This window comes from Camelus dromedarius, chromosome 14 (genome assembly GCF_036321535.1).
Source record: "Camelus dromedarius isolate mCamDro1 chromosome 14, mCamDro1.pat, whole genome shotgun sequence".
NCBI classification, from domain to species: domain Eukaryota; kingdom Metazoa; phylum Chordata; class Mammalia; order Artiodactyla; family Camelidae; genus Camelus; species Camelus dromedarius.
The window spans coordinates 66,637,333-66,663,103 of NC_087449.1; the positions used below are offsets into that span (position 1 = coordinate 66,637,333).

At 50.4% G+C, this 25,771-nt stretch overlaps 1 protein-coding gene and 1 long non-coding RNA gene across 16 annotated transcripts in view; both read right to left on the bottom strand.

Annotated features, from left to right (window-relative positions):
• The window catches only part of CAMTA1 (calmodulin binding transcription activator 1), an 829,301-nt gene that overhangs the window by 691,515 nt on the left and 112,015 nt on the right, over nt 1–25,771 (bottom strand). The gene's annotated exons all lie outside the window — the stretch shown is intronic.
• Nucleotides 13,722–17,407, bottom strand: LOC135322839 (uncharacterized). The gene is made up of 2 exons (XR_010383742.1): nt 17,108–17,407; nt 13,722–13,854 (listed from the first exon to the last, which is right to left on the bottom strand). It is a non-coding gene; the product is annotated as an uncharacterized LOC135322839 (long non-coding RNA).

The window sequence follows — 25,771 nt, forward strand, 5'->3', positions numbered from 1 at the left end:
AAAGCTGGGGGGTGACACAGTGAGGGGACACATCTCAGGAAGGCAGAACCTGGCAAGGCTGGCCTTCTGGGGATTGTTCTATTTCCGTGTTTGTTTCCCTTTAATGAATTTCCTTAATCATCTTGGGCCTCAGGCATGCACGGAGTCACTCACTTGGCCCCTCTAACCATCAATTTTCTGAGCAGTAGCAAGGGAATAGTGATGTTGAATGGGGATTAAGTAGGAATTGTATGTAAATTGTCCAGTGGAGTGTCTGGCACATGGGAGATGTTCAGTCCACATCACTTCCTACCCTATCCCTGCCATGGCAACACTTCCCAGAAGCTGGGCAAGGCACCAAACCTTTCTGAGCATCAGTCCCTCATTAGTAAAATGGGGACAATGAGACTCATCCCTCTGATCTGACAGGGTTGTGAGAGGGTGAAACAAGATACGGAAGAGGAAGCCTTCAGTAGAACACAGTGTTACTGACTCCATTTCACTCTGGTGCCAACACGGGTACATAGGGGAGGTATCCAGCCACACAGAGAGCAGCTTAGCACTGCAAGTGAGACTTTCTGAGCTTGTCATCAAACCCAATGACTGCCATCAACCAGGTTGGCCTTGGTCTCTCCCCAGGTCCCCACCATTTATAGAGATGGCACAGCTGGAGGAGAAGGCATGTCAACAAGTAAACTGTGGGTAGTTGTTCTGGGCTGGCCCCATCGCTCTACCTCTTGCCAGTTGTGTATCCTCAGACAGCTTACTTAACCTCTCTAAGCCTCAGCTTGGCTATTGGTCAAATGGGAATAAAATTTATAATTACTTCTCTGGGATGATGTGAGGATTAATTAAAATTCACTTATTCCTTCCATTCAATGCTTGAGGTTCTAGCCAAGGAAATCAGGCAATAAAACAAAAAGAAGTTATCCAGATTGGGAAGGAAGAAATAAAACTACCCCTATTCACAGATGAGATGATCTCATACATAGAAAATTCTAAAGAATCCATACATGCACACACAAAAAAAAAAACTATTAGAACTAATAAATTCAGCAAGGTTGCAGGATACAAGATCAAAACACAAAAAGCAGTTGTATTTGTATACACTTGCAATGAACAAGTCTAAAAATGAAATTAAGAAAATAGTCCCATTCATAATAGCATCAGAAGGATAAAATATTTAGGAATAAGCTTAACAAAAGGAGGGCAAAACCTATATTCCAAAAACTGCAAAACTTTGTTAAAAAGAATTTTAAGATCTAAACAAATGGAAAGATGTCCCATGCTCATGGATCAGAAGCCTTAATAGTGTTAAGGTGACAAGATTCCCCCAAAATGATCTACAAATTCAACACAGTCTCTATTCAGCTGGCTTCTTTGCAGAAATTGACAAGATGATTCTAAAATTCATATGGGAAATAGAAGGGACCCAGAACAGCCAAACAATCTTTAGTAGAACAAAGTTGGAGGCTTCACATTTCCCAGTTTCAAAATTTACTACAAAGCTATAATAACCAAATGTGGAACTGACATAAAGATTGACATATAGCTCAATGGAATAGAACAGAGTTCAGAAATAAACCCTCAGAGCATTGATGGTCAATTGATTCTCAACAAGGATGCCAAAACCAATCAATGAGGAAAGAACCATCTTTTTAACAAATAGTGCTGGGACAACTAGAGAGTCACAAAAGAATGAAGTTGGACCCCTACCTCACACCCATATACAAAAATAAATCAAAATGGGTCAAAGACCTAAATGTAAGAGCTAAAACTATAAAACCCTTAAGATAAAATTTTATGAGTTTGTACTTGGCGGTGCTTTCGTATATACGATATTTCTTATGTCAAAAGCACAGGCAATGAAAGAAAAAACAGATAAATTGAACTTCATCAAACTTTAAAACTTTTATGCTTCAAGGAATAGCATCAAGAAAGTGAAAAGACAACCTACAGAATAGGACAGAATGTTTCAAATCATAAGGAAGTTGTAACTAAAATACATTTTAAAACTCTTACAACAACAATAAAAAAAAAAGACAGATAATTTTAAAATGGGCAAAGAATGTGAACTGACATTTCTCCAAAAAAGATAAACAAATGGAAAATATACAAAATATACAAATGGAAAGTTCTCAGAATCATTAGTCATCAGGGAAATGCAAATCAAAACCACCTCACATCCAGTAGGATGGCTATAATCAAAAAGAATGATACTGTTGGTGAGGACATGGAGAAACTGGAATCCTCATATACAGCTGGTAGGAATGTGAAATAGGGCAGCCACTTTGGAAAACAATCTGGCAGTTCTTCTAAACACAAAGTTTCCATATGACCCAGCGATTCCACTCTTAGATACATACCCAAGAGAAATGAAAATGTGTGTCCACACAAAAGGGATCATGCATGAATGGTCAGAGCAGCATTATTCACAACAGCCAAAAAGTGGAAACAACCCAAATGTCCATCAACTAATGAATGGATGAACCAAATATGATTTATCCATAAGATGGAATATTACCCAGCAGTAGGAAGGACTGAAGTACTGATATGTGCTAAGATATGGATGAACCTTGGAAACATTGTGCTCAAGGAAAGAAGCCAGACATAAAAGACCACCAATTATATGATTCCATTTATATGAAATGTCCAGAATAGAATAATCAATAGAGACAGAAGGTAGATTAGAGTTTGTCTAAGGCTAGAGAGACTGAGAACTGACAGCTAAAGGGTTTCTTTTGAGGATAATGAAAATGCTCAACAGTTGGCTGTGCTGAGGATAGTACAACTCTGTGAATATACTAAGCCCACTGAATTGTATGCTTTAATGGGTGAATCATATGCTGTATGAATTACATCACAATAAAACTGTTACAAAAAAAGGATCAACTATTCATTCAACGAGTATTTATTGAATTCCTATTATATACCAAGCACTGTCCCAGGTGCTCAGGATACATCAGTGAACAAAACAGAAAAGATTTCTGCCCTCTACGAGTAGGAGACAGAAAATCAACATAATACAAAAGTAAGTTATACAATATGCTAGAAAGTGATGGATGCTATTTTAAGAAGGAGAACCAGGTCAGGAGGACATGAAGTGCAGAGGAGCAGGGTATGACACCAGGTTAACTAGGGTGATCAGGTGTAACGCTGGAAAGAAGACTTGAGGGAGATGAAGGAGGAAGCCAAGCCCTCAGGGAGGGGTGTTGAGGCGGAGGGCACAGAGGGCAGGGACTGTGCCTGAGCCAGCCAGCAGGAGTGAGCCCGTGTGTCTGAGGAGGAACAGGGGCTCCGCGTGGCTAGGGTGGCGGGAGGTGGGGTAGTGAGGGCAGGAGTGAATGAGGTAGGAAGGCGTCATGCAGGCATGGGCTTCTCCATGGGGAGAACTGGGAGGCCACATTGTCTGACTCGTGCTTTTTTTTAACTGCAGTATAGTTGATGTATGATACTATCTAAGTTATAGGTATACAGTATAGTGATTCACATTTTTTAACAGTTATACTCCATTTATAGTTATTATAAAATATTGGCTATATTCCCTGCATTGTACAATATATTGTCGTAACCTATTTTATACATAACACCTTGGATAAACTCTTGCCCCCCTCACTGGTAACCACTAATTTGTCCTCTATATTTGTGAGTCTGTTTCTTTTGTGTTATATTTACTAGTTTGTTGTATTTTTTAGATTTCATATATAAGTGATATCATATAGTATTCGTCTTTCTCTGTCTGGCTTATTTCACTTAACATAATACCCTTCAAGTCCATCCATGTTGTTGCAAATTGCAAAATTTTGTTCTTTTTTTACGGCTGAGTAATATTCTGTTGTGTATATATGCCACATCCTCTTTATCCATTCATCTGTTGACGGGCACTTAGGTTGCTTCTGTACCTTTGCAATTGCTGCTGTGAACATTGGGGTACATGTGTCTTTTTGAATTTGTGTTTTTGTGTTTTTGAATATACACCAGGAGTGGAACTGCTGGGTCATACAGTAGTCTGACTTGTGCTTCAAAGAATCACTCTGTATCTGTGCACCCACGTTCACAGAACATCATTCACAAGAGCTGAACAGTGGAAACAACCCAAGTGTCCACGCACAGATGACTGGATAAACAAAACGTGGTCCATCCATACAATGGAATGTTATTCAGTCTTAAAAAGGAAGGAAATTGACATCTGCTACCACATGGATGAAACTTAAAGACAATATGCTCAGTGAAATAAGCCTGTCACAGAAGGACAAATACAATTCCACTTAGATGAGGAACCTGGAGTAGTGAGAATCATAGAGACAAGAAGTAGACGCTGGGGCCAGGAACTGGGGGAGGCGGACACGGGGAGTCAGTGTTTAATGGGGACAGAGTTTCAGTTTTGCAAGATGAAAAGAGCTTTGGAGAGGGATGGTGGTGATGGGTGTACAATAGAATGGACTTAATGCTACTGAACTCTACACTTAAAATGGTTAAAACAGTAAACTTTACAGTACGAGTATTTTACCACCATTATAAATAATTTAAAAGAAAAAAAAAACCCAAAAACTCTTGCTGCCAAATCAAGAAGAGGCTGAGAGAGGGGAGGCGAGGGCACAAGCAGGGGGTGAGTTGGGAGGCTGGCAGTCCTTAGTGGCGTCCACCACCTGTCTCTGACACCTCCTGGCCCTCGGGGTTTACCAGCATGTGATACCCCTTAAATTCTTTCCCTCCATTTTGGGAGCAGCAACTCCCCAAGGGAGTCAGTGGGAGGAAAGAGGACCAGAGCTGAGCCCTGAGGCTTCCAGAAGAGACCGAAAGCAGCCGCCACTGAGGAAGGAGGAAACCAGGAAACCCTGGGGTCCTGATGCCAGGTGGACCGCTCCAGAGAGGAGGAGGAATGAGCCATGTTAAATGCTGCTGGCAATCAAGTGACATGAGACCTGACCATTGCATCAGCCACCGGCAGGTCACTGTGACCCTGGTGAGGGGTCACACCTGCAAGTGGTCAGCACTGTCTCCAGCACAATCTGGAGGAGGCCCTCAGAAATGACTGGGAGCTGGGAGGGCCAGGCCTCCTACCTGAACATTCTCATTCAGCCCCAAGACAGCGCCTCGTGCCCTTCCCAGCACCCAGCAGGCTGCCCTGGTGTGCGCTGGCCATGGCAGCACCGAGTCAGGGCGTGCTCAAGGCCACCGGGCTGCAGTCCCACCTGCCGGCACACACAGCCCTGCCCAGCGCAGCCCCGAGCTGGCCATGCAGGCTGGACTCGTCGGGGGAGGGGCGCAGCCCCAGGCCGCTGGGTGTCTGGGGACGGCCTGGCCCGCAAGCTGCCCTCTGCCTTCTGAGCTCTCTCCCTCCTCTGCTGGTTGCACCGCAAGCCCCTGGTTTTAACTCCAGGGTTGATCCACCAGCCAAATGAACAGGAATATTTTACAAAATTGTAATACTGTATGAAATTGCTAAGTACATATATAAGGCTAATGTCATTGTAATATTAAAATACTAAATTCATCTATATACTTTTTATTTAAATTGCTGGGGCAACTTGCCATAGTCGATTAAAAATTCTGAACAGGGTGTATTGTGTGGGCCAATTACGAAACCGGGTGCAAGCGCTGCGAGCAGCTCTCGTAATACGCAGAGAGCTGCTTGTAAAACGAGAGTTCTTTTAAAAAAAAAGGTGGGGGGGAATGAGTGTACTGAGTTGAGGCAGGCTTGTGTGTAGCCAGGTAGTCACTAGGGGCACGGGTCCCCACGCTGAACCCCGTGGACGGGGCTCCCCCGGTGACAGTGGCACAGCCCCACGTGCACCCCCGGCCAGGCTGCTCCAGCAAGGCCAACTTCTACGTCCATCACTCACACGTCTCCCCTCCTCTTCAGACTCTTTGGGGGCCGAATTTATCATGACTCAAGCCTCCCACCTCTCCTCCTAGAGTTCTGGGAAAGAGCCCTGGCCACACCTGGAGTGGCCTTCCCCAGAGAGGCCACATCTGGTTTCTGCTCGTCCCAGGAACTGCCTGGCTGGGCAAGGTCACAGAGTGGTCCAGTCCACCTGTACTGCCTCCACCTGTCCAGGGGTCACCCCAGACCACTCTGAGCATCCGACCAGTGCTCTCAGGCTAGACTCAGTTGGCCTGGAGGGCTGCCCAGAAGTGCTGTGCCACTAGGAGTGATCCTCAGCCCATGGGGGACAGGAGCTGATGGACAAAGGCCCCAGCTTCATCATCCCCACTCCGCAGCATGCTCCAGCTATCTCTTGAGCCCACAGTGCTAACTGCTCATTGATTCCTGCTGGGTCACCTCCAAAACAAGGCAGTAGCCCCCAAATATGTGCCTCAGGGTGACCTCAGGGAGACACAAGGCCCTGTACTCTCCAGGTCAAGGCTTCCTGGCTATTGAATGCAAACACCAGCATCTGACCTCTGAGGGACTGGGATCGGGAAAGAGCTGCTGGAAAGGTGGGAACATGTGAGATCTAAGATGGCAGGGTGCTGGTGGGTGTCCTTCTCTTGGGGTCTCCCCATGGTGCCCTGTGGCTTCAAGACATCAGTGCCTGGTGTCTGTGGATAACAACTGAAGCTGACTTAAGAGCCGCTGCTGGGAGCCCACGTGCAGTTGTGAGATACCTCCTGCGGGTGTGCCCAGAGAGGCAGTGGCAGACGCAGGAAGGAGAGGGTCCCTGCCCCGCACACACTGGCTGTGCGGGCTCCTCGGCAGAAAGAGGCTAACCACGCCCACCTTTCAGGATGCCCCAAAATGCCACAAACAAGTCGGGCTCATGCTGGCCTGGCCCTGGCATGGGAAGAAGTGGGTGATGACGGTGACCACGATGGAGACAAAGGTGATGATGACACCTGCAGAGTGGACACCAGCCTTCTCTGTCCTCCCTACCATGCCCCAGGTCACACCCCCGCACCCCTGGTTCTGCCATCCCCAGGGTCCTCAGATTATTACTCATTTTGAACTCTTGGCTGCCCAGAGAGCTCAGAAATCTCTTTTCTACGCTGAACAATCCACAGCCCCTAACCCAGAACTGGTTCCCCACCAGGGGCTCCGCCCCAGCCTCCTGCCTGGACTGTTCAAGTCTCCCTAGAGATGCAGGCGGAGACACTGGGAGCCTGGAGCTGCCCTTGAGGCGCTCACAGTCCAGGGGAAGAGACGCACATTCATTCATTCATTCATCCAATAAATAGCTGTTACATGCCCACTAGGTGCTGTGCGCTGGTCTTGGTGCTAGAGAGGCTGGGATGGACAGATCAGGTCCCTGATCTCCTGGAGCCCAGATGGCAGCAAGCAGACAAATGCTAAGCAAAAACCCTCCAAGAGCAAATCAGCGCCATGATCAAAACAGACCCTGTGCTGTGATGAAGAGTGACTCAGTTACTTGGTTTGAGCAGGGAGGAAGGCTTCTGGAGGGCACGCCCGAGCAGCAAGAAGGACCTGTGTGATGTGCCCAGTGACAGAGTAGGAAGGGGTACCGGCGGAGGGAACAGGGCTGAGCAGAAGCCCTGCAGCAGAGACGAGGGGCCGGGAGGCTGCCCCAGGAGGCTGGGCGGACACCGCTTTCCCGGGCACCGGGCGGCACTGGCTCCTGAGCCCAGCCCTTGGGCGGTGTCGGTGGCTCCAAGGCCTGTCCCCGCCATCACCATGGTGATTCCCTTCTATTGGGAAACAATCATGTTTATTTTCTTTTCTATATTCTGGACTGAGGCCATGTGATAATTACAAAACGCACAACCCATGATGTGTTCTGAACGGTCTCTGCATCCTCTGGATCCTCTGTGGTATGGAACGATACATAAAAGGCTTAATAAAAGCTAATATGGAAAGGAGAGTCATCAGCCTCACTTGGAAATAAAATCGGTATTAATGTCTTGTCCGTAGTTACCCTGATGAGCTAGTCACACCGCGTCCTCTCTCCTCGACCTTTGACAACCCATGTAGGAGACGCCTGCTCCTCTGGCCGCAGCCTCAAATCCCGATGGCCCCAGGGTCCGGTAACGACAATGTGAATGTGGGGGATAGTCCTGTGGGCTATCACAACCCCCTGCGTTTTCCCGAGCCTCGGGTCCCCCACACCTGGCAGACAGCAGACACACGGCTAGTATTTGCTGAAAGCTGTTCCCTGAGAGACTTGAATCAGTCAGCTGTGTGGTCGTGGGGAGCAGGTATAAACCCCCAGATCCTGCTGTGAGTGTGGATCCAGCAGAAGAGTATGCAGGACACCCCTCAGTCTCTGGTGGCTGCAGTCCTGTCGCATGTCCTGCCAGCTCAGCCTTGCTCCTGGAACAGGATGGGGACGGGGCCCTCGGTGGCTGGCCTGGAGGGCCTGGGCGTGGCCACTCCGCCTACACTACAGTCAAGCATCAAACCCAGAGTTCCTGGTGGGCCAGCCCCCGGGAGCCACCGGCTATCACAAGAGGCCAGAAATGCAAAGGTCAAGCCTCCTGAAAGCCATGCGGCCAACAGGGAGGGGTCAGACTGCCGGCCACTCAGCTGGGCCCACCTGCTCCGACTTACTGACAAAAACAAGCGACACCAACAAGACAAACACACACTAGAGACGGGGCCATGCAGCTCGTGAGGGATGGCAGAGGCCACTTAGGAGACCTGGGAGGACAGCATGGTTGAGTGGCCACGCCCAGGCCCTCCAAGCCAGCCACCAAGGGCCCCGTCCCCGTCCTGTTCCAGGAGCAATGGCCCCAACACTGCCAGGGTGGAGCAGAGACCCCCTACTGGCTGCGACCCTCCCAAGTGCCTGGGGCTGGGACCCCACAGCTCCTCCTCCAGGGGTCCAAGTCCCCAGAGCTGCTGAGGCGTCAGCCACAAGGGAACAGAAATCCCCAAGCATCAGTCTCAAACTCACAATTGTTGAAAGCCTTAAACTTTTCTCTTGAAAAAGAGCAGAGTTGGCTTTTTCTTTAACATTTAACCTTTCTCTTCTTTTAACCTTTAAAACTAAATTTATATATATATATATATATATATATATATATATATATATATATATATATATATATAAAAATATATATATATATATATATTTCCTATATATATGTGTGTGTATGTATATATATATTTATTTAAATTTCCTAAATGAAAAGGTACAGTTTGGAGCGTGGGCCCCAGCACCCAGCTTCAGGTCCTAGCTCTGCCACCACCCGAACTTCAGTTTTCTCATCTGTAAAATGAGCAGAATAATATCTGCCTCATGAGATCAAAGGAGACAACAAATGTAAGACTTAGCCAAAGGCCCGGTACGTGACCAGTGGTGCTGGCGACGATGATGGTGATGAACATAGCGATGAGGACCGGGAAGACAGTGGTGAGAGGAGGGACTCTGGTTTACAGGCAAAATCTGATCAATACACGAGAGTTCAGTGGCTTGGAGCTCTGCTCACAGCACAAATCCATAAGCCAGAGCTCTCCTTCCTCCCCCAAGCCCCAGTCCTGCAGGCTCAGCAGATGCAATCTTGCATCCTTATTCATCAAAGAGAAGGTCAGAGGAAACAAGCCCCTCCCTGTGCCAGCTCACAGGCACAGAAACCTCATCCCCTCCTGCCCCCATCCACAGGCATCCGCCTCCGGCCACCACTGGCACCACCAGGCACTCAGCATCACCTCTCCCTGTATCCCAATTGCTAATCCAGTTACTGTGTTTTACTTTCAGTGGAAATTCCATCACTTTGTACTAAATCCCACCACACACAAAACATTGAGTGGCTTCTCCTGATAAGAAGAGATACAGCCGGAAGGAATATTGCCACATTGTGTGCTGCCTATTATCTGGGCTATTTTTGTTGAAAACTGCCTCATCTTAGGTGCGGGCTAATGGCACAGACTCCCAACAGCCAATCCAGAGTCCCCATGGCCTTCATTCCACGAAATCTGAGACGTTCCACCCAAGTTGGAGCACTGCTGCCTGGCCCAGGGTTTCACTGTCCAGGAGGCTGGAACAGAAGACAAGCAGGAGGGCAATTCTGTGGGTCATCCTCAAGGCTCAGGCTCACCACCCCAAACGGCTGGACCTCTCACAGACACAAGTCACAAGAACCCAGACCTCCTGCCCCCACTGCCCCTGCACCGGCCCTCTGGACTCTGTCCCCATCTGGTGAAGTGTGGGTCCAGCCAGGGGCTCTCCAGGGCTCCTTCCATCTGAGATGCAACCAACAGTCACTGCCACATTTCCAGCATCCACTGTCAGCTGGCAACCTACAATCCAGGAAGGAAAATCATTCATGTCAGCTGAGAAAGGCCATGGAAAAGTTTCCTTCTTGCAAATGTTTTCTGTACAAAAGCCAAATCCCAGAGCTGATATGACGTGGGGCGGCTTAGACAATTAAAGCAGGCCCACGGAATACAAATCTGCATTTGTTCAGCCGGGTCTGGAGGAGATCACCCTCCTTTCCTCCCACAACTCAATTTACTCAGAGCAAGCAGCCTTCGCTCCAGATAAGCACTTTGACTTTAAAATAAAGTGTGTGCCAACAGCTGCAGCCCTGTGACTGGAGCAGACAGAGACGTGGCATAGAATGATAATTAAATATATTTTCATCATCCGTCTTTTTTTTTTTTTTTTTTTTTTTTTTGCTGCAGGTGCCAGGGTAATAAATCTGGACTCGCCTCCTTTGTCAGCTGGCAGTGAACACATTTTAACGTGAAATCTCCTGGGAGGAATTAAGAGTCACTTGGCCTTGTAAAGGAGAAAGGGTTTTACTTCCAAACTGCCAAGTGGGGAGCTCACAGCTGATTGGTTTCATAATACTTTATTATTTGACAATATATATGCCCTGGGTTGTATTTCAGAACACCACATCCACGGGATAACCAGGCCTCCGGCAGGTCTGTCATCACATTCTAGAATAAAAACTTATTTGGGGAGATTTTCACCACTATTTCTTTTTATGAATCCCCAAATTTAATGTATTATTGACTAGGTAGATACCAATATTTTAAAACTTTTCCTCCATTCTTTAAGTTCCCCCACAGCTTTTTTCTCCCCCACAACACATTGCAGGGAAATCTGTTGCCTTTGCCGCCTGTCGTCTGAGTTAAGTGCTTTCGATTGGCCTAAGGAGTTTGGTTGACTTTTTATTTTGACAGTTTTACAGCCCCTTTTCCCCAGGGGCAGCCTCTAGTGCACAGTCCTCAGCAAAGCCCACTGAAATGGCACCTCAGAGCTTCCTTACTTCCTTCCTCTCCAACAATGTCCCCTGCAGAACACCCTCCCTGAAAGGCTGGTCCAGGGGAGGCAGAGGAATCAGGGTACCTGCCGTGGGGCCTCCGCCGACTCCCACCGGCCACACACCACCCCGGGAGGAGGTGAGGGATTCCACAGCACATGTTAAGGCCAGGAACACACAGACACACGGCCAGCCTAGCAGGGCTGCAATTACCGAGTATCCTCCCTCCTCCTCCTCAAAGGAATGTTCTAGAAGGAAAGCCCTGCCCAGTGCCCACTCGCACACAGATCAGCATACGTTCACACCAGTGCTAAGGCCTGAGGCAGGTGAGCTGGGCAGATTAAAGAAGGAGGGCCCTGTACGCACTTTGCAAAAGGAAGAGCAGTTTCCTTGCCAAGCCTTGACTCAGGACCATGAGTGATGGAAACTTCCACAAGCATGTTTGAATTTGTCCCTCAGCAGGGACTCCCATTCAGCCAAAAAAAAAAAATCATATCCTGACACCCTAAGGTCAATGCAAAGTGTCCTCCAAAAATGCTTTAAAAATACTGACACCCTCTTCTTTTACCGACTGAGGCACCCTCCCACCCAGCTGCTCATCTGACTCCAAAGCTGTCCCACACGGGGGGCACCAGGTGACAACTCTGGAGGAGAGGACCCACAGAGAAGACAATGTGAGGCTCGATCCCAATCAGAATCCCAGCAGGCTTTGTTTTAGAAACAGAAGCCAATTCTAAAATCCATATGGAAGTGCAAAGGACCCGGAGCTGCCAAAACGATCTGAAAAAGAAGAACAGAGCTGGAGAGCTAAGACGGCTTTGATTCAAAGGGTTTCAAGACTCGTTATAAGGCTACGGTAGTCAAAACAGCATGTTAATGGCACAACGATAGACAACCAGATGGCTGAAACAGAGCGATCAGAAATAGACCCTCATACATGTGGACATATGATCTTCTATAAAGCAGCAAAAGGCAACTCAGTGGAGAAGAGGGAGACTTTTCAACAAATAGTGCTGGAATAACCGAACATCCGCATGCAAAAAAAAAGAAAAATGGACCTCACCCCCTACCTCACACCATATACAAAAATGAACTCAAAATGGATTCGAGACCTATGTTGAAATCTATAAAACTTTGGGAAGGAAATACAGGAGAAAATATTTGTGACCTTGGGTTAGGCAAAGATTACTTAGATACAACACCAAAAGCATGGGCTATAAAAATTAAAAAATCAATAAATTGGACTTCATCACAATTAATTTCTGTTCTTCAAAAGACACTGTTAAGAGAATGAAGAGAATTTAGAGATTGAAAGAGAATCTTTGTAAAGCCTATATCTGCTAAAAGACTTTTTCTAGACTGTATATAAAGAACTCTCAAAACTCAGTAAGATATGACCTAGCAATCTCACTCTTGGGCATATATCCAGAAAAAACTCTCATCTGAAAAGATACATGCACCCGAGTGTTCACAGCAGCACTATATGCAATAGGCAAGACATGGAAGCAACCTAAATGTCCATCAACAGATGACTACATAAAGAAGTTTATCTCATGGACTACTACTCAGCCATAAAGAAGAATGAAATAATGCCATGTGCAGCAACATGGATGGACCTAGAGATTATCATACTAAGTGTAGTAAGTCAGACAAAGACAAATACATATGATACCACTTACACGTGGAATCTAAAAAAGGTACAAATGAACTTATTTACAAAACAGAAACAGACTCACAGACACAGAAAATAAACACGGTTACCAAAGGGGGAAGGGAGGGCATAAATGAGGAGTTTGGGATTAGCAGATACAAAATACTGTATGTAAAATAGATAAACAACAAGTTCCTACTGTAAAACACAGGGAATTATATTCAATACTGCAAGATAAAAAAGAATATGAAAAAGATTATAAACATACGTATAACTGAATCACTATGCTGTACACCAGAAACAACACAACGTTGTGAACCAACTATACTTAAACTTTAAAAAAGGCTTAGGTCTGATACTAAAGATCTGAATTGCCTCTTGGCATTAAGTATGATGATAGCTATAGCTTTTCAGTATACAGCCTTTGTAAGGTTAAAAAAGTTGCACTCTACTTCAAGTTTGGGGAAGTTTTTTAACTCATGAATGGATCCTGAAGTTTGTCAAATAAATTTTTGTACTTATTAACATATTTATACGGGGGGGGGGGGAGTCTCATTAAGAACATAGCTAACCCAATTTTTTTTGAAATGGACAAAAGATTTGAACAGATATTTCACCAAGAAGACATAGGGGTGGCAATTAAGAGCATGAACACTATCAGTTATTAGGGAAATGTAAATTAAAACCACAACCAGTGCCACCAATCACCTATTAGAATGGCAAAAATTAAAAGCAATGACCATACAAAGGGCTGGCGAGGACGCAGAGGACCTGGGACTCTCACGCCCTCCTCCTGGGAATGTAAGATGGTGCGGCCCCTTTGGAAGGCAGCTTGGCAGTTTCCATATGACCTGGACATTCCACTCCGAGGTATTTACCCAAGAGAAAAGAAAGCATATGACCATGCAAAGACCCGCACACGAATGTTCACAGCAGCTTTATTTGTCACAGTCGAAAACTGGAAACAAGCCGAAGGTCCACCAGCAAGTGAGTGGACAAGGTGGCTCCTATCCACACGTGGAACACGGCTCATCGATAAAAAGACAAACTGACACCTGCAAAGTGAATAATCCGCAAGTAAGTGTGTGGAGTGAAAGACGGCAAACCCAAAAAAGAGTATAGACTGCCTGATTCCATTTCTATAAAATTCTAGAAAATGCAAACTAACTATGGGGACAGAAAGCAGAACAGCAGGGCTGGGAGGGAGGAGGGGCGGGCCTGCAGCGAGAATGGAAAGGGGCTCCAGGACACTTCGGGGGTGCTGGACACTTCGTCCTGTTGATCCGGTGCTGGTGATGCCAAAACCCACCAAGGTGTATGTTTTAAATATGTGCAGTTTGCCATATGTCAATTATGCCTCAACAATGCTGTTTTTAGGTAAAGACTACAGAACAAAGGGTGCCCCTGGAGCTGTGTGAGGAGGCTCCGGGATGTGCAGGTGCTGAGAGCGGGGAAAGGAAAGAAAAATCAACGGAAGGGAGAGAAATTTGCCCGTGACTAGCGGAGGAAAAGCTTGCATCAGAATTCAAAGCATCCCCTCTCGTTCGTCCATTCACTCATTCCTTCATTCAGTAAATTGGTGTCCTGAGCCCTGAGGACACAGAGGAAGATATCACTGGTTACTCTCCTCAAAGAAATGAGGACAAGAACCCTGAGTGGGGGGCGGGGAGGAGTGTCACTGTTGTATACATCTTGGCGGTAAACTCGCAGCCTGGATGCAGGTGTGCGGTGAGTGCACAGACAGGCTGCCCAGCTGATGAGTTTAGGCAAATTACACCAACACTTTGTGCCTCGACGTCGTTCTCTGTAAAACGTGGGTGACCGTCGAATCCACCTCACAGGGACTCTGATTTAATCAGTTAATATCTATGTGATTCAAATGATGCTCTCAAAAAGAGAGCCATAGTTGGTGCTGGAATGATCACTGCCTTTATCACCAAACTGTCTGGAGACAAGATAGTTCCCAAGATGGGAAGGTAAATCCAGGTGCCGAGATAAATGACCCTTGATTCTATTTGTTTTTCTGTATTCCTTGCTTTTCCTCATTAAACATGTATTACTTCTAAACTGAAAGTTTTAACTTAATACAAATACACAAAAGAGCAATTAATCCAAGGCCCCTAACCGCTTCAGTACGAACTGGCCCACATGCTGGGAGGCAGGCGTGGGTGTAGACAAGCTCCCTGTAGGTGGTCAGCCTGCACCTTCCCTCCCCTTTCCTCAGATCGCCTGGAAGTCTCCCCGCAAAAGCCGAGGTCAGAACCTTTACCTGCAGCAGGTGAACATGTCAGAGGTGTGAACAGAGGTTTCTCTTGACCCCCATTCCTGGTAGCCTTTTATTCTAACCAGACGGAGGGCATCCTCGCCCCAGGCCAGCTGGTACATGAACAGAAAATAGAAGCACCAGAGCCCCGTGGGGCGTGGTCCCACCTGCTCCCACCCCGGGATGGGTGATGTGAGAACCGCAGAGGCCCAGGCTCCCAAGCAGGGGCTGGTTCCTCCCATGGAGCCCACAGAATCCACCCAGCACCCCAGAGCCCAGAGACGGCTGCTGGAGGTCAGGGGCAGCCAAAGGGTCCCTCACCCCTCCACCCCAAGAGAAGTGTAGAAGCAGCTGAGAAAAACTTGGCCCCGGAGAGGCCTTGTGTGGGGATGGAGGGGAACAGCAGTGACCTGTGTGGGGTGACAGCCAGGGATCTGGGGAAAAGGCAGTAACTGAGAGCCAGAGCCCTCACTCGCCCTGCTTCTCACACACCGACAGACCCCGCGGTGGGCCAGGGGAAGCTTTAAATGGACTGAGAAGCCCCAGAGTTAAGTGAGACTGTTTCTGCAGCCAGATGGAAGGAAGGATTGAAATCCAAATTAAATTCAGTAATCGAAAGAGAGAGAGACAGAGAGAGAGCTCTGAGTCATGTGCCCTGAGCTGTGGCCTGAGGCTGGTCCCTGCTACCTACTCAGTTGCTACCAGCCCACGGTTCCTCTTTGGGGAACTGAGGCAGTGTGGGGCACAGGGAGGCACAGAACAGAGGGACCCCTGGATCCTATCCTGGGTGCTGGCCTCCCCCAGGGGGACAGGCATGTGGACGGATGATGACAAGTCACCAAGGAGCAAAGGGAGGTGAGGTCAGCTCACAGCCTCAGGAGAGGGCGTCTGGGCAGATCTAGAAGCTTCCAGAGACCAACAAGGGCATGTGAAGCCCAGCAAAGGCAAGTTAAGTGTAAAATGTGGCTCCCCCACCAGGGGTTTCAGCCGAGTGAAGGGGGCAAGCATCGAGAGAACAAAACGAGGACGGCCTTGGGAGGGAGAAGGCGGAGCCTCCCAAGTGCTCGCTGGCTGACCAGGTTATTCCATGAGGGTTTCCGTCCACCCTTCTCCTCGAGATGAGAAAAGGGCGCCTGCAGCACATCCTCAATAAAGCGAAATGTATTCCATTTCAAGAACTGTCCTTTATTCTGAGATTATGTCCTTCCAACTTTTCTTTTATGAAACCATGATGATATGTGGATGCAGGAATTTTTTGAAGCCTTACTTGGCAAAATTAAAAGTTGCCGACCCTGTAAGTCCCTTCCATTAAAAACAAATGCCCTGCTCCGTGAAAGCGCTCACTCCTCGGGCCCACGGGGGCCAGGCACAGCGCGAGGTGCCAAGAAAACAGACAATGCAGACTTTGTCTCTGGCTGGGCGAAGCTCGCGTGTGAACGGAGGGGCCAGGGGCCTTCTTTAGGTGGGGGCTCACAGACGACCTCTTTGGGAAGCAACATTGAAAGTGAGACATGGAACATGAACTGGGGGAGCCTGGGAGCGGCTGAAGACAGAGAGGCCAGGGGGAGGGGAACGGCAAGAGCAAAGGTCCCGAGCGAGCAGGAGCCAAGGGAGCCCCTGGAACTGACGCAGGCTGCGGTGGAACCACAGGTAAGGGCATCTGGGAAAAGGCAGCCGGGGGCATCTTCCCAGGGAGATGGAGGTAATCAGCTCTCCCCTGGGGCGGGTAAGGCAGATGGGAGTAAAGGTAAAGAGGAGGTGCTATGAGAGCAAGAACAACACGAGCAAAGGCCCTGGGGCGAAGCACCTGTTTAACAAGATGCAGCCCAGCCCGCCTGGTTTACCATCCACCTGCACCTAAGATGTAGGCACCTGCTGAACAAGAAGGTACAGACACCTGGCTCCCCCTCTGACACTTCCATAGCGGGCACAGCATCTTAGAAATCTTTTCAGACTCCCTGTCTTGTAAACTGAATAGTTTGGGGAGCTCCCTGCCTGTGGATGCAAAGGATTTCAGTACCTAGGGCAGAGGAGAGGACACTTACCCACTGGAACAACGAAGGGAATTCCCAGCTCGGAACAGCAAGTGTGACTTGTTAGCGTCAACAGCGTGGCTGCAAATTGGGAAGCATTTTGTTGGGAGGAAGTTTTTCTGGATCCGTACGCCAGAGGGTTCAGATCATCTTCCACGACTGTGGAGAAGATGCCTTTCCACGACCCCACCCGCTGGCTGACGCCCAGGCACGAGGAGAATGAAATGCAGAGGGAGGAAGAGCATGGAGGGACAGAGGGAGGAAGGAGGCGGGACACGAGATCCTGGTCAACTCTCCCACACCACCACCCCCCGCCTCCAGATGGGGACGTAGGAGTCTGACAGCCTGAAGGCCAATTATCCGCTTCCAGGGTAACTGGGAGAAGCCAAGGTCCCGGGAACATGGTTCCCAATCTGCACACCAAGGCATCCTGGAGAGCCTCAGGAAAGTGATGAGACCACAGGATGTTTTAAGTTATTGAGGAAAACAAACAATTCTAAGTGTCTGTCGGACCCCTGTTAGATGCCACTGGGACAACAGGCTTGGGGTAGTTTACAGCCTCACCGTTGGCTCGATCAGCCTACGTCCCTTCTGAGGACGTCATGTCCTTGTGAAGCCGGGTTTCCAGTGGTTGTTGAGGCAAGAAGCGGGTACCTGGGAAGAATCAGTACTGAACAGGAAACGAGGGGAGCAGCACCCAGTCTGACTCCTGGATGTGAAAAGTTGTCCAGCGCCCGATGGGCACATATATCCCATTAGTGAGTAATTTGGTAATTTAAGAATGAAATAAAAAATTATGAGTATGATATTTTCAAGTGGCCATTAAGTTGTTAGGATAAATATTTATTAAGGTGTTTGGATCTAACTGCTTAATACATGGAACTGTTAAGTATTCTCTGGGCCCAGGGACACCATAAAAAATCACTGAGTCACTCTGGGCGCCAAGAACCAAGAAAGTTTGAGAACTTCTGCTCTGGGGAAAATGGCCCAAGGACAGCCAACGTGGGGCAGGCAGACAGACGAGCACGAGAGCCACCATGGCTGATGGACATGTTTTGAGCTCACACTCAGGACCACCTGGTACTGCCTGAGCAACTGACTTGGAACGATGTGTTGCACCCCCAACAATCCTACCTGGGACAGAACAAACACCGCTCGGCATAGAATAAGCCATCAGTGTGAGATGACGGTGGTTACTATTATTATTGTTACCTTTGTCATCAACGTGATACCCAGAGGCGGGACACAGAGAGGAAGTCAGGCCCCTACGTTTGTGCACCTGGTGGGGGAGGAGCCATCTACCACCTGCCTCTTACCCACCCCGCCCCACAATGCCCCCTCGTGGACATCCCCTGAGGCGGCTTACTGCCCTACAAGCTGCGGGCCCCAGGGCCTTGGTGAGAGGCGGGAGGAGGCAGAAAGGTTGAGACTTCTGATGGTCAGGACTGAGGGGTCTCTTTGGAAGGTACCTCGGATCACTGAGAACATAACAGGGACTCCTCCCCCAAAGTCTAGATGGGCCTGTGGCTCCCGGAGCCTGACAGCCCAGCAACTCTGCAAGCAGTTACCCCTCAACCTCAGCTATCACCAGGTCATGAGGACACCCCCCTCCACACACCCCGAGGGGCCAGGGGAGTGGGGGATGGGCATCGGAGAGACTGAACAGGGACCTAAAAGCCAGACGGAGACAGAGTTACCTTAAGCCACTCGACTAACCTCGCCAGAGTGGACCTAAACCCAGGAGCCCAGCCCTCCTCTCTGGAAAGCAAGCCACTCAGAATAAACGAGCGAAGCTACATTCTTTCTGCACACATGGGGCGCAGTGTGAGTGAATGGGTGACCCCACAACACACGGGTCAGGGCGTCAGAGACAGGACGCAGGAGAAGGTCACCCATGGGCCGAGCCATCAGGACCCGCCATGGAGAGGGCTGTTGCCCCGTTCCACTGGGCAATGGATGAACGATTCCAAAATAGCTTCGCCAAGTCCCCAGGCTCTGGGCACCGGCCTCCCCGGGACCTGCACCCGCAGAGGGCCCCGTGGGTTCAGGGTCGGTGCGTGAGCCATCGCGCAATCCCCCCAGCACACCCGGGAAAGCTAGACTAGGCCTCATGAAGGAATCACCCAGAGAAATCAGACCACGAGGCAAACTCAGGCTGCCAGAGTTCATCAACATCACTGTTTGCAAGGTTTCTATCTGCCCTACTTGACTCGCTTCAAATCCGTGGCGCCAGAGTCTGCAGGATAGTAATAGGAAGGGTATCATAGGCACTCTGGCTTCCAGGAAGATGTGAAAACTCAGCTCACATTTTTAAAAGTTTATAAATAGCCTCGGAAAAGGAGCTGGAACACACTTCTTAGTAAATACAGTTGACCCATTTTCCTCATTCTTCACCAGGAATAAAGCGACTGTTACCACGGAAAGTACAGAAGAGTCTAAATATATATTTCTCCTCCCAGGCACCCAGATCAGAAGAGCAGAGCCGACACCCAGGAGGTGAAGGAGGGAGAGGCCAGGCCCCCAGTTGCCTCCCTGCACTTCCGAGGGCCAGGGCGGGAGCGGGCGGCCCCCAAGGAGCCCAGGTCCCAGGCCCACCTCCTGGCTCCTGCGGCCCTGCTCAAAGTCAGGGAGCTCAGCGCTCAGCCAGGCTTTCCCCAGCCTGCCCGTCCCCAGCAGCCTCTGCCACCCTACTGTCTGTCTCCCCATCTAGGAGGAAAGCTCCAGAACGGGACTCTGCCCTGGGGGTTCACTGTTTATACCCATTCCTGGACTGGTGCCCGCCACATGGTAAGTCAACACTGTGAACTGAACAAGGAGGGGACAGCGTGGCCAGGCCGGGTCAGCCTGGCTCCCAGGGCTGTTTCTCATCCAGTTGAACTTCCATCTTTCCACCTGTGAACACACCCAGGTCATCCCTTCCCTTAGGAAGCTGCAGACCAGCCTGCCTGATAGCCTGGGAGGGAGCCCTTGTTTCTGGTGAATTCCATGCCTTGGGGAATTGCTTCCCCTCTTCCTTTTGACAAGAGTTATGGTCTAAAACAACCCACCAACCCAGCAGCTCTCAGTGACTCACAAAAAAGGTGGCCTCCGGGCCTTCCGTGGGGAAGGGAAGTGTGTCTGTTTGTCCACTGCTGTCTCTGGTGCCTGGAAGCGAGCCTGGCGCCCGGCAAGCACATAATCACTACACATGGACAGGCACCTCCGAGGGCCCACGGGTGGGCATCTGGGCAGCTTCCCGAGGATCCGGACACGGCCTCTGTGCTCCGTCCAGCACTGGCAACAGAGTCACTTCTGAAGAGTGTTCTCAGAAGGGGCTGCAGGCAGGACAGAATGGAAAAGCCTCCTGCACTGTCTTCCCAGGGATTCGCAGGGGCCACAGAGGAGGGGCGGGTACGTGGTGGGACCAGCTCTGCAGGACCCCCTGGGGATGGGGTCTGTCACACTGGGGGACGGGAAGGTTCCCCTTCAGGGTTGCAAAGGACTGAAGTCTCTGGGCTGTCTGCCACCCAAGCAGGGAGACACAGGAGGGGCGCAGCCTGTGGGCAGAGGCCAGGAAGGCTCCAGGAGGCTCTCAAGGGAGCTGAGGTCCCCATGGAGGTAGGACACTGGGCCAGACCCAGGGGAGAGCACTGGGATTCCTGTTGCTAGGGGACAGGATGGACATGTACCCCTGCTCTTCTTCCTGCCCCAGCTGACCCTGAAACACCCACTCTGACCAGCACATCACCATGGAAAGCAACCATATGAGACCCTCCCAAGACTGGTGGAAACCTGTTTTCTGGCCCACCCACCCACCTCCACGTCACACAACAGGGCTTGAACCGGCTGCCAGCCCTGTGATGGGGGCCGGGCCACGGGCATCCCCATAGGGCTTGCCGGGTAGCTGTGGGTTATTGCACCTCAACTTTCCGAGACTCTGCACCAGCCTCCTTGAACGGGAAACTGCAGAGCGCCTCGGCTCCGAGAGCTGAAAGCCAGCCGCCCACTAGCCCACACCAAGCAGACGGATTTCACAAGGGCCCGCTGTCACCCCTTCCCACACTCTGGTCCTGATGGAGAGACACGGGGACGCCCCCAATCTGATCACGGATGTTTGGGAGCTCAAGCTTGTACCCCCTCACCTCTGCACACCACTGCCCCACCCGCATGGTATTAGCCCAGTGCCTTGCACACAGCAGGTGCTCAACCAGGGCGGAAGGCTGCCTACTTATAGAAAGGGTGAGTGAGTGCTTGGAATTCTACCAGTCTACACTGTATTCCTGAAGCCTCCGTTCTTTATCCGTTCTTACTCTATTGACTTTAATTCATCATCTCGCTGGTGATCATAAAAGAGCTTAATTGACACTTATTTGATGGAATCTACCTTATTCATGAAATTTATTACTTCATACAAGTGCAAGCAACGACCAGCAAGCAGAGCCCGCCACCCATCACTAGAGAGCCACCTGCTTTATCCCCCACCAGACTCATTCCTGGAACAGGTAAGGGCATGGGGGAGCCCAAAATCTCAGCTCCCCAATTAAAACTGGCTCTCCGAGGAGCTTGGGAGCCACGTGGTGGTTTCAGAGCATGTCAGCAAAGCCTCTGGCATCCCTCCCATCGAGAAGGGAGGGTAATCCCTCGCTCCTTGAGTCCAGGCTCACAGGAGCGGGGTGCTGTGTGACTTCACAAAGGCACCACGGCTTCCCCTGGTTCTCTGTCAGCACACACACTCCCGGAGCCCACATGAGATACCCGGGGGTCCTGAAGCCACCAAGGAGACCACGTAGAAGGAATGGGGCCCAAGAGCCCTCGCCGCTCTGCCCCCAGTGGCTTGCGTCTTTCCAGACATGGAGCGAGGGGCCCTCCGATGACTCAGCTCAGCACTGTCATCAACAGCACTGGGACCCCGAGTGCGAGCCGCCTGGCCCAGCCCAGGCAGCCCCCAGAACCAGGAGACGTGATGATAATGAGTGATTTTGCTAAGTCGGGGGTGATTTGTTATGAAGCCAGAAAGGGCTGGAACAATACACAAGCTTTGCCGGCTGTGGGGCCCTGGCCAGACAGCTTCTCACCTTTTGCTCACTGAGGAACCAGCAAATGAGGGGACTGGGAACCAGGAACAGATTTCAGCCAGCCTTTTAAAAACATGAGAGGAAAAGGGGGAAAAAACAAAAACAGGTGCAAAGGAACAAATTCTTCACAAAGCTAAATTTATTCCGTTTGAAGAACTATTCTTTATCTTGAACTATCTCTCTTGTACTGTCAGTCTTAGAATGCTCTTCCCTTTATGAAACAATGCCGTAGTAGCTGGCAGCTGACTTTTAATGGCCTCACTTGGTCAAATTACAGTTTTTTAAATTCGACCAGTCGGCGACATCCAAATTCGGGGAACCACCTGGTTAGATGGCCTCAGACCATATCCACATCTGACAGGCCATGATTTATGAAATGCCCGACAGGAAAGGGGAGCTACCTCCTCTCCCACCAAATATACTCTACAAAGCCCTGCCCCGGTTTATCAGCTCAGACACCTGGGCTCCAGGTGAATTCAGCTCGTTGGTCACGCAGAGTCACTCCTAAGCAGGTGTGCAGTGCTCCCACCGCAGGCCCACCCAGCAGCTGGTGCCCACTCCTCCGGCCAGGCCTTGCTGGTCTCTGGGAACACTGAAAGGATGGAGAGCTGGAGGCTCAAGCAGAACAAATTCCTTCAAACCCCAGCAAAAAATGCCTTGCTTCCTAAGGCCAGTGCCTCTTCCGGCAGCATCTGGCCCAGCCGAGGCAGAACGGCTCGCCATGGAGAAACGCACAGACCTCCAGAAAAGAGTGTCAGCAGATCTGCACTTTCCAAAAACAGGGTGTTTTCAGGTCACCGAACAGAAAGACGCCGGCCAAAAAACGCTGTGGACCTGATTTCTAAAATGGGGAAGTGGCCTGGAAGCGTCTGGCTCTTGGCTTGCCCCGTCTCCCGACTTCTCTGTTCCCCTTCGGAGCCACTGCACCCGGCAGCCCAGCCAGGTTCACGTCCTTTCCTCCCCTGCATCAAGCGGTCTGTGGCTGTGGAGCGGGAGGGTGAGGATCCCTCCGGCCACAGGATGCCAACCCAGGGTATCACTGGGCTAGGAGAGTGTACTGTGGCCCCAGGCTGAGGACCCTGGAGGGGAGTCCCGGCCTCCTCAGGAGAGGCTGTGAGCAGGACAAGCTAGTGTTGATGGCTTCCTGAGGCCAGATAAATACCATTCTGAAGCCACCACAGTATTTCTCGAGCACAAACAGTACAGTAAAGCCGAGACATTTATATGCAATTGGGAGACATTTATCCTGTGACAACATTCTATTCCAATGACTTTTCTATTACCACCAATGATTAATGATGTAAATTCTGTCACTTGGGATGATGGATGCAGGCAGCGGAGGGGCCTTGCATAGATTACCCAAACCCCGGCTTCCCATTGGCTCCCCAGACAAATGTGGTCCGTGCTTCAGTCAAGCATAAATGTAAAGTTCTTTTAGATTAAAAAAATATTCTTCTCCTCCAGAAGCAGCCGGTTCAGGACTGGGGGAAAGGTTCCTCCCCCTCAAACGTGTTTTCTCTTTTCGGCAGCGGGGCTGCTGACGTGCGCTCCATTTAAGCGTAATTGCATAATTCTTCTCCAGCAGGAGCTGTGAAGGCCTTTCACCACAGCAGGAAGGTTAGAGACCGGCCAGCAAGGCCCGAGGGCTCAGGTGTTCAGGGCCCCTGGGTGCTGGGTCTGATGCAGCCCCACCCACCGGCCTAGGTCCCAGGCAAACCAGGAGCCTCCCTCCTTCTCTGCCACGGTCCTGCTGGTCCAGTGACCTGACATCTTCTCCCAGGGCCGCAGAGTCTCCACTGGCTGAGGCACCACCACTGTTCTGCACCAAAGAGGGCGTGCAAACGTCCCCCTTACGACCCGGCTGGTACTGCTTTGCGCTGTGTCTCCAGAGCTCCAAGGCTCTCCTGCCCTCTCACTCCACCTCGCCCCTCGGGAGCTCTGCCTACCCCAGGCTTGAGTGTGGACTCCCGAGTCTGTATTTCCCAGGCCCTCCCTGAGTCTGAGCTTTATACTTATGGACCCGACTGCACACCGGTACCTCCTAGGGCCTCCAAATGCAGGCTCTGGACGCCCCGAGCCCCGCGCGGCAGTGAACAGATCTCCTCCAGCCCAGCAGGCCAAGACAGAAACCTTGGAGCTGTCCTGGCTCCTCTCTGGTTCTCACCCTCCATGCCCGAATGATGACCAAGTCCTTTAGACTCCCTTCCTTAACGAGGTCTTGAATCAGTCACTTCTCTCCCCTCTCTGGTCCAATTGTCATTTAGATTAATGACAGCAAGTTCATGGTCTCTAATCAGTTTTCCTCACAGGCAGTCTCCCATGCTGGCCTTCTCCTCCAGCAAGGAAATCTCATCAGCCGCCCCTCTCCGGGGCCCTCCGGTGCCTTCCCGGCGCACCCTACAGACTGCCCAGCGCAGCTGTCTGGGCTGCCCCCAGTACCTGAGACAGCTCCAGCACCCTGAGCCTCAACCTTGCTCCCACGCTGCAGCTCTCTGGACTTCCTGCACTTTCTTGGACACACTATCCTCTCTCTGGATGCCTCATCTTCACAGGACAACTCACCCTGCCTGGAGCCATTTCTTCCCCCAAGTCCTCTGCGCCTGGCTAACTCCAGCTCACCCTCCAGGTCTCAACTTAAACGGCACTGACTCAGAGAAGTCTTCCCTGATCCACCCACCCAGACCACACAGGCTCCAGGAGCGGCCTGTAATTCTGCCCTCCTTCCTCCTGACACCCCACCCCCACCCCGCAGGGTGCGCTCAGGGTCCATGTCGGTCTGGTCGGTCACCCGGGCAGCCTAAGGACTTCACATGGTGTCAGCACAGAATAACATCCCTTACAGGGCTGCTTGGCAGGGACACCAAGTCGAGACCTTCTCTGCCTGCTGGGTTTCTCCCCACCTCTCCCTGGAATGCAAACTCCTTGAAGCCCAGAACTGTGATGAGTTCATCTCTAGTCCCCTGGGGAGCCTGTCACAGGTCCTGCACAGAGCAGGTGTTCCAAACATGTTCCTGGAGAAACTAGGAGAGCAGAAAGGAGTAAAAACTCACATAAAAGCCCAGGGAACCTAGAAAATCAGTGGCCTCATTCATAAGGCAAAGGCTTAAAAGTTTAAAGAAGGAGAGAGAATTGATGTGAAGTGTGCAGCAAACATGTGGGCCTGTAAATCAAGCTGTTGTAAATGCCACGGGGTGAGCGGCTTGGTTTCCCTGCAGAAACGCGGAAAGCAGCTCTAATTCAGAGGCAGGGCGGGCCTTACAGGAACTCGTGGATCTGGATTCCTGGCACTCCTAACTCAATTTGGCCATCTCTCTCAGCGTCCTTTCTTGGAAAACGGATGAGCTTTCCACTCTGTGATTCTGGGGGAAGGCCTGGCTCTGCGCTGACAGGTGGGGGAGCCCCAGCCGGGGGACACCCGGAGATCTGTGTTGTCCTGGGGATTCCCACCTGGTGGCAGGAGAAAGCACGGAGAAGAACACAGAGGCACTGGTGCCCTGGATAACCTTTTCGATTCCTTCCCTGGCAGTGTGGTCACCTGGAAGGGCATCTGGGCCTGGTAACGGGAGATGTGCCCTGTAGATTTGGGGGCTCCACTGCCCACACTCGGCGTGAGGGACCCACC